Here is a 14,191-nt window from a genome sequence, read left to right on the forward strand (position 1 = left end):
TCACTATCACTATGGGTGTCCTCGCGTATGCGTACTTGTAGTGATAGTGAGCGTACAGGCGTGTGTACGGGCCGTACCAGTACGAGTACGCATACGCGAGGACTCCCATAGTGGTACGGACCGTACACACGCCTGTACGCTCACTTTCACTATGGGTACACATACGGCAGCACTCCCATAGTGATATGGGAACGTACACAGGCCCTCATAGCAGCAGTACGGCGGTTTTCACACATCACAGTGGTGACAGGCGGCACACAGGAAGGAATAGGGCGGACATACTTGTCCATGGATGGACATCAAGGCATTGTCTGTGCAGTACTACATGTGTGGGGCACAGGTGTGACAGGCTGTGGTGTGGCACATTACTCCTGAGTCGAGAAGGCACCAGATGTATGATGTGATGTGTACAGATGTAATGTGTGACGGTGCAATGTGTGCCAGGCATGCCCTTGACTCCTTGGACATGTGTGCATGTCGTACTGCACACTTGGGATGACCGACACTGGCATGGCACGGACACCAACACACGGAAGTGTCCCCTGATGCCCGGTACAGGGGTTACCACACCTGAGTTGTCACTAACCACGGTGCACGATGTGACTATGTCATGTATGTGTGGGGGTTTCCCATTAGGTTGATGTTGGAGCACCCTCAAAAGCTGCAGCTGTTGCAGCAACCAACATGTGTCTGTGTGTAGATTGACATTGCACACTGTTCCGCACACCATGCCACATGTGGTATCGGATGTGAGGTGCGTATGTATGCATTTGACACGGAGTAGCGTAACTAGGACATGTCTGCATCCTCTATGAATGTGTGGTGAGTCATGACATGTGCACCTTCATGGCAAGGTGTGTGGGCTGTCCTAGTGTAATGTCATGTGACCTGTGGCTCTAGTGTTCCGCTACCAGTCTCTGCAATCGGCATCCTACTTCTGCTGATGTGTGGGTGTATGTCACTCCTGTCTTGCGTCTGGCTGTTCACTTGCACTGGGACACAGCTAATCCCATGCCATGGCATGTGGAGGTTCTCAATCTCCGTGTGTAGCTGGCTCTTGGTAGGAGTGTCACCTGGCAGCCATACGTGTCCAGGGCATGTGGCACATACCTGACTCCGTATGTAGCATATGTGTATAGACAGATTAACATGTGCTCAGTACAAATTATTTGTTGTTGTGGTGCACTCACTCTTCCTTGTCACTTCCAAATTACTGCAGAGCGCCGCCTCTTGCCCGAGCAATTCCGGACTTGGCTGCCATGCGGGAGAATGATCGTATCCGGTGCTACCGCTTCCCCCAACGGTTGATTCTGGAGTTGACGGCGAGACTGGCACCACACCTGCAACCGCTGCACAGGTATCCTACGGCACTGACACCCAAGCTGAAGGTAATGGCAGCCCTATATTTTCTAGCCACGGGTACCTTTCAAAATACCATAGCTCATGTTGGTGGCATTTCCCAGAGCATGTTCTGCCGTGTGCTGCATGATTTCTTAGAGGCCATGTTGATTCACCTGGATGACTTCATCCATTTCCCAACCCCTGAAATGTTGACTGGGGTCAAGCGTGGATTCTATGCCCTGGGAGGGATGCCCCATGTCATTGGGTCCATAGATGGGACACATGTTGCTTTGGTACCACCACAGGCACAGGAGGTAGCGTACCAGAATCGCAAGCACTATCACTCCATCAATGCCCTTGTGGTGTGTCTGTCCAACATGGTGATTTCACATGTCTGTGCTCGTTTTCCAGGATCAGCACACGATGCCTACATCATGAGGCGTAGCAGGGTGCCTGAAATGATGACGCAGCTGCGCAACGAACGAGCACGTGTTGTTGGTGGGTACAGTCTGTCTGTCCTGTATTTTGCGTAGACCACCGGCACGACCGCTTCTCCAGTTCTAACGATGTCCATGTGCTTCCCATGTAGGGGACGCTGGCTATCCCAACATGCCATGGCTGATCACACCTCTCCGCAACCCCATTACGCCGGCCCAGCTCCGCTACAACACCGCCCATGGCCGGACAAGGCGAGTGATAGAGAGGACATTTGGCCTGCTGAAGAGCCGATTCAGGTGCCTACACAAGACCGGCGGCGCCCTCCCATATGCCCCTGCGAAGGTCTGCAAAATCTTCATGGTCTGCTGCATGCTGCACAACATGGCAGTTGAGAAAGCTGTGCCACTCATCCTGGATCAAGATGACGAGGACCATCCACCCGTGGAGGACGAAGGGCTTGGCAATGGGGCTAGTGATGTGGAGGATGTGGAGCCGCAAGAGGACATCCGGACTCAGCTCATACGCGACTTCTTTGCTTAGTGGTGAGTACCAGTGTCTGAGTGTGCACGCATTGGTCCCCGTGTGGCATGTGTTGCGATGTGAGAGTCCATCTGCATGTATGCCACGTGAGTCAGAGGTGTGTGTGGATGTGTCACTGGAGTGATGGTGCCAGTGATGGTTGTATTTCGCCAGTCATAATTGTGACCTAGCATGTTGTCATCCATACATGTGTCGAGTAAATGCACATGCAAGTGGCTGTGCTTTTTGTGGCTGACTTCTTGTGTGTCTCTCTTCCCCAGGTACTTGCGCATGCCGTCTGCTGCTTGCATTGTTGTGGCACTGCTATTCCTCATGGACACGTCATCGTGTGCTGACTCAGCGTTACAGGCACGGACACGTTTGGAAGTCTCCTTAGGGTAAGGGATGCATCAGGGGTGTATTGGGTGTGGCAGTTGTTCACGATGTATGCACACTGCCCCTGTGGATGTTTGGTTCCTCTGCAGACATGTTGCATCACCATGGTACACATGACATGCAGCTGTGTACACCTGAATAGATGGTCTGACTTGTTGACAGTCATCAGTGATGGGATAGTGGATTGTGATGATGGCATCAATGTGTGTAACACTGCCCTCGGACACATACGGTTTGCATTGGCTTGACATGGTGTGGGACTTCTACATCAGCGGATCTATGATGTATGGCAGTCTCTCCGTGAGCAGCTGTGGGTGTTTAGCTGTTAGCCGACAATTGTGTGCCAGTTCCATGGCTATCACGCATTTGTGCTGCAGAAGGGGGGTGCCAGTGTTGGACCCACATGTTACTCCACATGAAGTGTTCATGTGTACTTCAAGTTGCCTCTGCATTCTGGAATGCATGACTAATAAAGGTGTCCCTATGCCTCCAAGGTGCCTCTTCTCAGTCAATGCTGGTGTGTTGCCACGGTGCATCCGGCATGTCTGGCATGGTTTTCCGTGATAGTGGCTATGTGTCTATGTGTCGAGTAGCAAGATGCAAGCTGTGTGTGTGGGATGAGAGTGTGTATTGTGCATGATGTCCATGACTGTGTGGGTATTGTGACATGTGCCATCCCCATGCATCCAACATTGGGCAGGCCCCCATTCTCTGCATCCACCGGACTCAAGCTTGCAGGACATGGTTCTGCCACCTGTCTACACATACCTGGGTGCCCCCCAGGACACTGGACATGATCCCTGACTTCTGCGCATGACTGTTGCTGTACTCAATGTGTCTGTCAGCACGGTTGTGCGGCCACCCCCTCAGCTGGTTGGGCCCATCACGGGTGTGTATGGTGCTCCATGCCTAATACACTGTGACCCGTGTGTCCTGTGCCAGACTCAGGCCCCAGGGTGTGGATGGTTGAAGTCAAAAGAGAACTCAGGCATGTTTAGACTTTACAAGACACATGTAAGGTAATAATGCAACCAGCAGGCATCTTCTCTTCATGGTGTGACTTTTTATTTTTGTGGGGGGGTGGGGGGGGGGTATGACGTGAGGGGCTTTCTGGGAGTTTGGAATCCAAAGTTCAGTAGGGGAGTTGGTGTCCTTGCCATTGGAAATCCTCAGAGTCCATGCCACAGTCTTTGTCAACATTGGTCAGACAGTGACCAGCAAGGCCATGTGGCAGAGAATGTCTCTTGATGCTGTGATGCTGTTTCTCCAGTGGGCCAGGTGCCAGGCCAGGTGTCCTGGGAGATGGTGATGTAGCGCCGACCCTCACGGTCCTTTCCGTGGACGACCCGGCCTCCTGCGGGGACCCTCAGAAGCAGGCCGCAACGATGTTTGGGATGCTCCATCGGATGTTTCCTCCTCCTCCTGGTCCCTCCCTGTGGGTGGTGATGTTCTACGCCTTCTGGCACAGGGAGGTTTGCCCATGTTGTCGGCCATCCGACGGAGTGTATTGTGAATTCCCGTGCACACCGTCACGAGCTCAGCCTGTCCGTCCTCCATCCTCCGTTGGTGTTGCAGTAGACAGGCATGTAGCTCCGTGGGCATATGGAGTGGTTCCACACACTTAGATAATGCAGGTAGCTGTCGTTGTGCTCGTGCACAGGTTGTGACATGGCCCTGTGTTTTGCCATGGAGGAGAGGAGGGGTGCTGGCACTGGCCACCCTTGTCTACATGCACGCAGTCCACCTGCTGACGAGCAGACATTCCCACACACCATAAGGCTGATTTGCTCTCCCTGTGTCTCCCTCCCTCTGTGTCCCCCTCTCCCTCCCTCTCTGTCCCCCTGTCCCTCCCTCTGTGTGTCAGCCTCCTCCCTCTGTCCGTCTTCCCGTGTCTCCCTCCCTCTCTGTCCCCCTGTCCCTCCCTCTGTGTGTCAGCCTCCTCCCTCTGTCCGTCTCCCTGTGTCTCCCTCCCTCTGTGTCCCCCTCTCCCTCCCTCTCTGTCCCCCTGTCCCTCCCTCTGTGTGTCAGCCTCCTCCCTCTGTCCGTCTTCCCGTGTCTCCCTCCCTCTCTGTCCCCCTGTCCCTCCCTCTGTGTGTCAGCCTCCTCCCTCTGTCCGTCTCCCTGTGTCTCCCTCCCTCTCTGTCCCCCTCTCCCTCCCTCTGTGTGTCACCCTCTGTCACCTCAGCCCAGCTTCCTGGGCACACACTGTTAGCAGATCTTTGAATGGCCCTTAGCTTGTTGATGTGAGTTTGTTTCTGATCTCCAGGCACCCATTGGGTGTAGTGTCTGTGTCAGCGCTGCTGCTGTGGTGGTGTGTGCTGCCACTCTTTCACAGTGTTGGCTGTTCATTAGCTGCTGTCATGTGCAAAAACGTGCCTTCACCCCCATGTGTTAATGCAAGGCGTCCGCCATTTGCTGGCGAGTCTTTCCTGTGTGGGGACACAGTGTTTGTCTGGCTGTGACCTAGGCCATATGGGCAGAGGGCATTGTTGTCTGCTTCTGAGTTGCACTATGTGATTTTTGTGGCCCACCCTCCCGCCATCTGGCTTATCGTGTCATGTGTTGGTGTCTTCTGTGGCCTGTGACTTGACATTGTCCAGCTGGGTGCATGGGGCATGGTGGCGCCAGTGGCATGTGCGTGTTCATGGAGTGTGGTTGAGTAATGCGATAGCTTGGGGTGGTTGCGTGCCTGTTTGTGAGTTTGGTTGTGGATGACGTTCCCCCCATGTGAGGTGCGTTGTTTGTGTACTCACCCGGGTCTCGGAGTCCTCCTAATCCTTCGACTGCCTCCACCGGCAGTATGGCCATCACCCTCTCCTCCCAGGGATGGTAGTGTACGGGTCTGCGGGACGGCCCTCCTCCAGTGACGTTGGCCTGGTTGTGTTCGTCCGTCATCTTGGCTCGGACCCTCCTCTGCAGATCGTACCACCTGGCTTGGCATTCCTGCTTGTTCCTTCTGGTGTCCGCAACAGCATTCACAGCATCGACGATGGTCTGCCACATGGCGGTTTTTTCTGACATGCTGGTCTGTCTGACCAATGTTCCAAAGAGGTGTGGCTCGACTCTGAGGATTTCATCGACAAGGACCTCCAACTCTCGGTTACTGAACTTTGGATTCTTGTTAGTGGGCATGGTGAGGGGTGTGGGGGTGGATGGGGGGGGTGTGGATGGTTGTGGGTGTGTGGGTGTGGTTGTGCAGGTGTGTGTGTGTGTGAATGTGATGAGGGGGTGTTTGTGAAGGTGGTTGTGTGAAGGTGTGCAAGTGTAAGGTGTGGTAAAGCTTGTAGTATGGTGCTGTGGGTTGTCTGTGGGGTCTGGCAGCAGTGAGTCTGTTGCAAAGGCTCATGGTTTGTGTGTGTGGGCCCTTTTTATTGGTCCATTGGTGGGTGTGGCTGTGTTTGAAGTTTGGGTGTGTGTGTTATAAGGAGTGGTGGTGTTTTGGGCCTCTGTTTGTTTTTGGCAGTTGCAGGTCAGTGAATGTGTTGTTTTAGTGGTTGTTGGACATGTTTAGTGGCTTTGTGCCATTCGAATGGTGTATTCTTGTGTCGTTTTGTTTTGTCCTGGTTGTGTACGTGCGTTTTTAGCGTGTGTACGGGGTGTACATGGGCCATTTTGTTGTACAGTGCTGTCCTTGTGTGTGGCTTGGTACGACTCGTACATGCGGTTGTGATGTTGGGGCCTGGGGTGCGCACCGTACTTAGGAGGTTGTGGTGGGGGTGCGACTCTGACGTACACGGGTGTACATATATGGGTGGGGGTACGACTCTGATGTACAGGGGTGCACATACACGGGTGGGGGTACGACACGTACAGGGGTGTACATACACGGGGGTACGACACGTACAGGGGTGTACATACACGGGGGTACGACACGTACAGGGGTGTACATACACGGGGGGTACGACACGTACAGGGGTGTACATACATGGGGGTAAGACACGTACAGGGGTGTACATACACGGGGGTACGACACGTACAGGGGTGTACATACACGGGGGGTACGACACGTACAGGGGTGTACATACACAGGGGGTACGACACGTACACGGGTGTACATACACGGGGGTAGGACACGTACATGGGTGTACATACACGGGGGGTACGACACGTACACGGGTGTACATGCAGGGGGGGGTAGGACACGTACAGGGGTGTACATACACGGGGGTACGACACGTACAGGCGTGTACATACACGGGGGTACGACACGTACAGGAGTGTACATACACGGGGGGTACGACACGTACACGGGTGTACATACACGGGGGGTACGACATGTACAGGGGTGTACATACACGGGGGGTACGAGACGTACAGGGGTGTACATACACGGGGGGTACGACACGTACACGGGTGTACATACACGGGGTGTACGACACGTACATGGGTGTACATGCAGGGGGGGTAGGACACGTACAGGGGTGTACATACACGGGGGGTACAACACGTACAGGGGTGTACATACACGGGGGGTACGACACGTACAGGGGTGTACATACACGGGGGATAGGACACGTACACGGGTGTACATACACGGGGGGTAGGACACGTACACGGGTGTACATACACGGGGGGTAGGACACGTACAGGGGTGTACATACACAGGGGGTACGACACGTACAGGGGTGTACATACACGGGGGGTAGGACACGTACAGGGGTGTACATACACGGGGGGTAGGACACGTACAGGGGTGTACATACACGGGGGGTAGGACACGTACACGGGTGTACATACACGGGGGGTATGACACGTACAGGGGTGTACATACACGGGGAGTACGACACGTACAGGGGTGTACATACACGGGGGGTACGACACGTACAGGGGTGTACATACACGGGGGGTACGACACGTACACGGGTGTACATACACGGGGGTAGGACACGTACAGGGGTGTACATACACGGGGGTACGACACGTACAGGGATGTACATACACGGGGGTAGGACACATACAGGGGTGTACATACACGGGGGTACGACACGTACAGGGGTGTACATACACGGGGGGTAGGCCACGTACACGGGTGTACATACACGGGTGGGGGTGTACATACACGGGGGGTACGTCTCGGACGTTAGGGGGCTGGGGGGAGTGTTGGGCGCGTATGCGGGCACATGTCTCCATGGTTGCTATGGGAGTTCGGTGCGGACGGTGTTTTTTCCATACGGTTGTAACATCGGACGCACGGGATGGATCGTGATTCCTCGGTCGGACTTCACTTTTCACATTTGTACGGTAAATCGTCCGAGGACGTGTCGGACACATTTTCCGACCCGAGGACGTGTGGGGAATAATTCCCAATGCGGTTCGTATGGACTTTTTACCATGCGAATCGTGATTGGCAGTTTGTACGGCACTTGTACGATTCGTACGGTAAAAAGACCGGATACGAGTCGTACGGGGAAAATTTTTACTGGATCGTAATTGGCACCAAGGTCTGTAAATCAAGTGCATGTATCCTGTGTGTATAGTACATGCATGGTATTAAGACTCCGTGTATGTGTGAGTCAGAGTACTGAACCCAGTGGAATCCATCTTGGATGCCCCTGGTTTGGCGTAGGACAAAAGGACGGGTAAAGATATCTTCTTCAGACAGCGGAACAGTATTGCTTGCATTTATATGGCTCAACGGTGGAGATTGACAAACGGAAGAGAGAAAGATAGAGCAAGGACTACCTGTAGAGTTCCAGGAGTGCATTGTTAGCAAGGGGCTGAAGGTCAGTGCTTCTTGAGGGCTGTCATTTGGCTGATGGTAGGAGTGAGTGGTGGGACTTCAATTTGCGTTGTGCACGGTGAGGAGGTTTCTAGGTCATGCCTACCCCCTTTGTCTGTCCCTGATTACTGTTTACAAAGGATGATGACAGCCAGGTGCAGAAACCTCACACTTCATTGTGTCCAGGTTCTGGTTGCTCCAGCTTGGAGACAGCCCTGGCACTATCTGCTATAAGAAGCATCACTTTACAGAAAGGCTGTGCTCGGAGAGCAGCCTGGGAAGGACACTTCAAAAGAAACCCCTCAAACCGTTTCTGATGTTTGAGACACTGGATCGGCATCTCATGTCTAGAAAATATATTTGAAAGTGGGACTAAAATACCTCGCTTTGCTCCACGTTTTCCAAAACCAATGAAGGGAGTACTCCACAGAGTAATCCAAGGACTGCTGTCTGATGGGGGTGGGGTTCACCTGCCTGACTGAGGAGATATTACCTCAAGACTGCACTTTTTGCTGGAAGAGATGTGGGTCTGACCAGTGGCTAGAAACCTGCACACCTGCTGATGGAGGGAAGGAGCCTACTGCCCTGCAGGAGGAGTAACTACTTAGAAGCCGCAGCTCAGTCTATTGCTGGTTGAGGAAAACTAAGAGAAAGTGGACTGCCTGAGGGAGGAAAGTCTGGAGTGACCCATGCAGCAGTCTGTCTCCCGGTCTCTCTCTGTGCCTGCACGGGCCCTTATTGTGCTGCACCTTCCACCGGTCGTTGTTATATCTGCTATGCTGTGACAATCCAGAACCGGCCGTACTTCAACTGCTCTGCTGCTTAATGCGTGCACCAGCCCATGTTAGGCTACACCTACTGTACTGTGCGATTCCCACTTCGCTTGGTGACGGGCTATAACTGTGCTGTGTGTTTGTTGACATGGAATGGGCAGAGACTGCTGAGAACTCGAAAGGCTTGCCGAACAACATCCATTTGCTCACTCGAGTACACATCAAAAACTTATTCTGAGCATTACATTGGTGAGGCATCCCGGGCGCATCTACAACGTTATCAGCGTTTGCACTTTGTATAACGTTGTGGTCATCTTTTTAGCATTGCTGTCCTGCAAATTGAATTTTTGGAGTATGCTATCATGGTGCAGCTATTATAAATAGCCATTAGTTTTTCAGTGTGGTGTATTTTGAGTAGGAGCTCAGAAGAAAGTTCTATTGAATGTCCATGAGTCCATTTGAGGACAGTTGTAGTCATTTTGTTGCATGAGGCAGATGGTCAGTCTTCCTTAGAAGGACTGTGTTCGGCTGAGTGAGGTAACTTGATTTTGGTAGTAGCTCAGCACAGGGACTCATTAAGTATTTGGGGGGACCTGGGCCAAACGTATTTTGGGGACCCCTGTTTGGAACAGATAAGAATTTATGATCCAGTTTCAGCTCTTTCAAGCCCTCTTTGGCCAGGTCACTGACAACGCACAGGTGAACTCGTCAATATTCTAAATGTGTTTGCGTCTAATATTTAGGGATGGAGATGTGTGTTTTTAATATTGTAACACAGCAGCATCTCACTAACATTACTGCAAATAACGTCAGTGACACCCTCCCGTTTCTCATATGTGAGGTCCTATTTTGATCTGGAAAGAAATGTTTTCATGCATATTGCATGAAACAGAGCAAACACAAGGAGATGAGGGACACACATCCCCAGTCACAGATTTGAGCTGTTCGTTATCTCTCTTCGCCACCCCAGGTCAGACCCAGCCATATCCAAATCAGTCTTGACCCTGTGCCTCATGGGAACAGTCCAGCCCGAGATGCCAAATCAGGTCTTCCCTGAACCGAAACAAGCTTCCTAGGACCGGTTTCAGGGTAACACCCCATGTCAGCTAGGCTAGCTTGAATCCAGTGGCAAAGTTAGCAAGGGACCCATGCCTGGGCATACCCTGCCAACTTAGGGTGAACAAAGCAAACACAAGGAGATGATGGACGGAGCGCTGAAGCTTTTCATTCACTCACTCCGAGTCACAGATCTGGGTTCAATCTATCATCACTCTTTAGCTCACTTCGCCACCGCAGTTCAGACCCAGCCATATGAAAATCAGTCTTGACCCTGTGCCTCATGGGAACAGACCAGCTGGAACTGCTAAGCCAGAACTTCACTGGGCCAGAAACAAGCATCCTGGGACCAGTTTCGGGGTAACATCCCTCATCAGCCAGGCTAGTTTGAATCCAGTGGAAAAGTGATCAAGAGCTCCACGTCTTTGCATACCCTGCCAACTTAGGGCGAACAAAGCAAACACAAGGAGATAACGGACAGAGCACTGAAACTTTTCAGACACTCACCCACAGTGACAGATTTGAATTGAATCCATCATCATTCTTTAACTCACTTTGCCACCCCAGTTTGGACCCAGCCATATGCAAATCAGTCTTGACCGTGTGCCTCATGGGAACAATCCAGCCCAAACTGCAAAGCCAGGTCCTCCCTGGACCAGAAACAGGCATCCTGGGACCAGTTTCAGGGCAACACCCATCATCAGCCAAGCTAGATGGAATCCAGCGGCAAAGTGAGCAAGGGACCCATGTCTGGGCCTACCCTGCCAACTTAGGGGGAACAAAGCAAACACAAGTAGAAGATGGACAGAGCGCTGAAACATTTCAGACACTCACCCCCAGTCACAGATCTGGGTTGAATCCATCATCATTCTTTAGCACACTTCACCACCCCAATTCAGACCCAGCCATATGCAAATCAGTCTTGACCCTGTGCCTCATGGGAACAGTCCAGCCCGAACTGCAAAGCTAGGTCTTCCCTCGACCAGAAAAAAGCATCCTGGGACCGGTTTTAGGATAACATCCCTCATCAGTCAGGCTAGCTTGAATAGAGTGGCAAAGTGAGCAAGAGACCCATGTCATGAAACAGAAACACAAAATTTGTCTGCAAAATGTCTGAAATAGACCCTCACACATTCACCACATTAAAAATAAATTAGAGGAAAACGCTATTTAAACAACGTTTAAGAATTATTCAAAGATGAGCAAAAGGCAACAGAAGCACCTTTGGAAACACAACCAGGAGAGCAAGGTAAATGTACTTCCCAGGATAGTATTTATTTGGGAGTAGAGATCTGATAATTTTTATAAGAGGAGAAAGTAGAAAAGAAGATGACTTACCTAGGTTTTCTCTTTCCACTATTCCTCGAAGGACTTCCTAAGACCGGTTTCGGTGTAACACCCATCATCAGCCAGAGTAGCTTGAATCCAGTGGAAAAGTGAGCTAGGGACCAACGTCTGGGCATACCCTGCCAACTTAGGGTGAACAAAGCAAACACAAGGAGATGATGGACAGAGCGCTGAAATATTTCAAACACTCACCCCCAGTCACAGATCTGGGGTGAATCCATCATCATTCTTTAGCTCACTTTGCCACCCCAGTTCAGACCCAGCCATATGCAAATCAGTCTTGAACCTGTTCCTCATGGGAACAGTCCAGCCCGAACTTCAAAGCCACTTCTTCCCTGTACCGGAAACAAGCATCCTAGGACCGGTTTTAGGATAACACCCCTCATCAGCAGGCTAGCTTGAATCGAGTGGCAAAATGAGCAAGGAACCCATGTCATGAAAGAGAAACACAACATTTGTATGCAAAATGTCTGAAATAGACACTTATACATTCGCCACATTAAAAATAAATGAAAGGAAGACGCTATTTAAACAATGTTTAAGAATTATTCAAAGATGAGCAAAAGGCAACAGAAGCACCTTTGGAAACACAACCAGGAGAGCAAGATAAATGTACTTCCCATGATAGTATTTATTTGGGAGTAGAGATCTGATAATTTTTATAAGAGGAGAAAGTAGAAAGGAGATGACTTACCTAGGTTTTCTCTTTCCACTATTCCTCAGATGACCTATTACATTACTTGGTTGTTCAGTTTGCTTACATACTCCCTAGTCCCCTTTTTGCAAAGGCACACACACTGAACAAATATCAAACAGTGTTTGAACCTTGCAAAATAGGAAGGGGTAGATCCCACTAATTCGGAAGGTTTATGAAAAAGGGTTGAGATCTTTCAAATAATCAATCCAATGTCTTAAACTGTGCTGAAGTGAGGGCTAGAACCTTGGACTGTTTCATGTGTGCGACAACACTGAGCTTAAGAACAAGAGTGAACATATTGCACAAATAAGCTTGCGGGGAATGAAATCTGCACCAGTGACTAATTCATGCTTCTACCAAAACGTATGGGTGGTCCATTGTAGACATGGTCACTGGGTAGGAAGCAGCATAAAGTGAAAGGGTGTGTAGTGCCCACCGGGGAATCGTGACTTGGGCTATTACCCTGCATTCTAAAATTGGATTGTGTAATATTTAGTACTGCTCTGTGATTAAAAGTATTTTCTATTTTTAAAAAAAGACAGCGCAGGGCTGAACATTAAGTTATTGTGTTCATTGGTTGATTCTTGAGTTTTGAGCTTGTGCCCCCCCCCCCCCCCCCAACCCCCTAATACTTCTCTGAGAAGCCTGTGGCCACTTGTACTCTTTACCCTGAGAAGTGCGGAAACGGATGTACTTGGCCCAGTCTGCAGAGCAATAGTAAGACAGATCATTGGACACCAGTTATCAAAGACCTCAGGCATCACAGTTGGGGCCCAGTAGTACCCGTGGCTTTCAAAATGGGGTATAACATCAGCAAAATATATATTATGCAGAACAAATTAATGATTTTTAAATAAGGATAGATGCAACACATATACTTTTTCACATAAGTTATAATTAACATGCAAAATGTGACAAACTGGAAAACCTTGTAGTACTGTGAAGTGGAAAAGTTTTCCTTATAGCTTCCAGAGGCAACAATTAGCAACCTTGCCCATCTGTAATCAGAATGGTCTAAACACAGAGACATTCAGATTTGCTGAAAGGCAGTGTGAGACATTGGGTTAGTGGTTGGCTGGGGTGTGACCCCTGGTCAAGCAGCAACCATAATTCTTGTTAAGGCAAAGCACAAGCCAAGCCCAAATTAACTGTGCTCAACCCCCTCATAGATTTGCACAGAGCAGTCAGGCTTAATTTAGAGGCAGTCTGTAATGTATTTGTGTAACAATTCAAGCAGAAAAACGGGGAAAATACCACACATAAAGATCCCACACCAGGTTAGAAAGATGGAGCTTAATTTAACATAAAAAAAAAAAAAACTACAAAAATCCAATCAGTAAAACTCGAGTTATGGTCTTTTAAAGGATAGACTGTAAAATAGCGCCTAAAAGCACAAGGCGCCAACCGCATTGATCTGGTCAAGCTGGACAGGGTCAACGTTTAAAGCTCAGGCTGACCGCGATAGAGCGCTGGTCAGATACAGTCTCAGATTAGTCCAGCTGAAGTTTTACATTGTCAAGTTTTGTGCCAAGAGTCCCATTCTCATTGGAAATGGTTGCAGGAACCAAGGAGAATGTCTTGGATGGTTGACAGTGTGGAGCCGTGCATCGCTGACGGGTGGGCTGGAGCGTTGTGTTAGCAGTCCTCCACGACCGAGCGATGCTTGCTGTGCAAAGAGACGTGCTGGCGGCAGATCACACTGATTTTCTGAGCAAGTGTCAGGGTTCTGGTGCGAGCGGGCCCAATTGCAGTTGTCAAGGCACAAAAGCTTGATTTCATGAGCTGTGAGCCACATCAAGGATCCAGGTCCTGAGAGGCACCACTTAGGGTTCAGTAACTTGCTGCAGCTGGGTCCAGGAGCTGGTTGGAGAGCCTTTTAGGTCCCTGAGGCACAGATCAGTAGGC

This window comes from Triturus cristatus, chromosome 11, assembly GCF_964204655.1.
Source record: "Triturus cristatus chromosome 11, aTriCri1.1, whole genome shotgun sequence".
Classification (NCBI taxonomy): domain Eukaryota; kingdom Metazoa; phylum Chordata; class Amphibia; order Caudata; family Salamandridae; genus Triturus; species Triturus cristatus.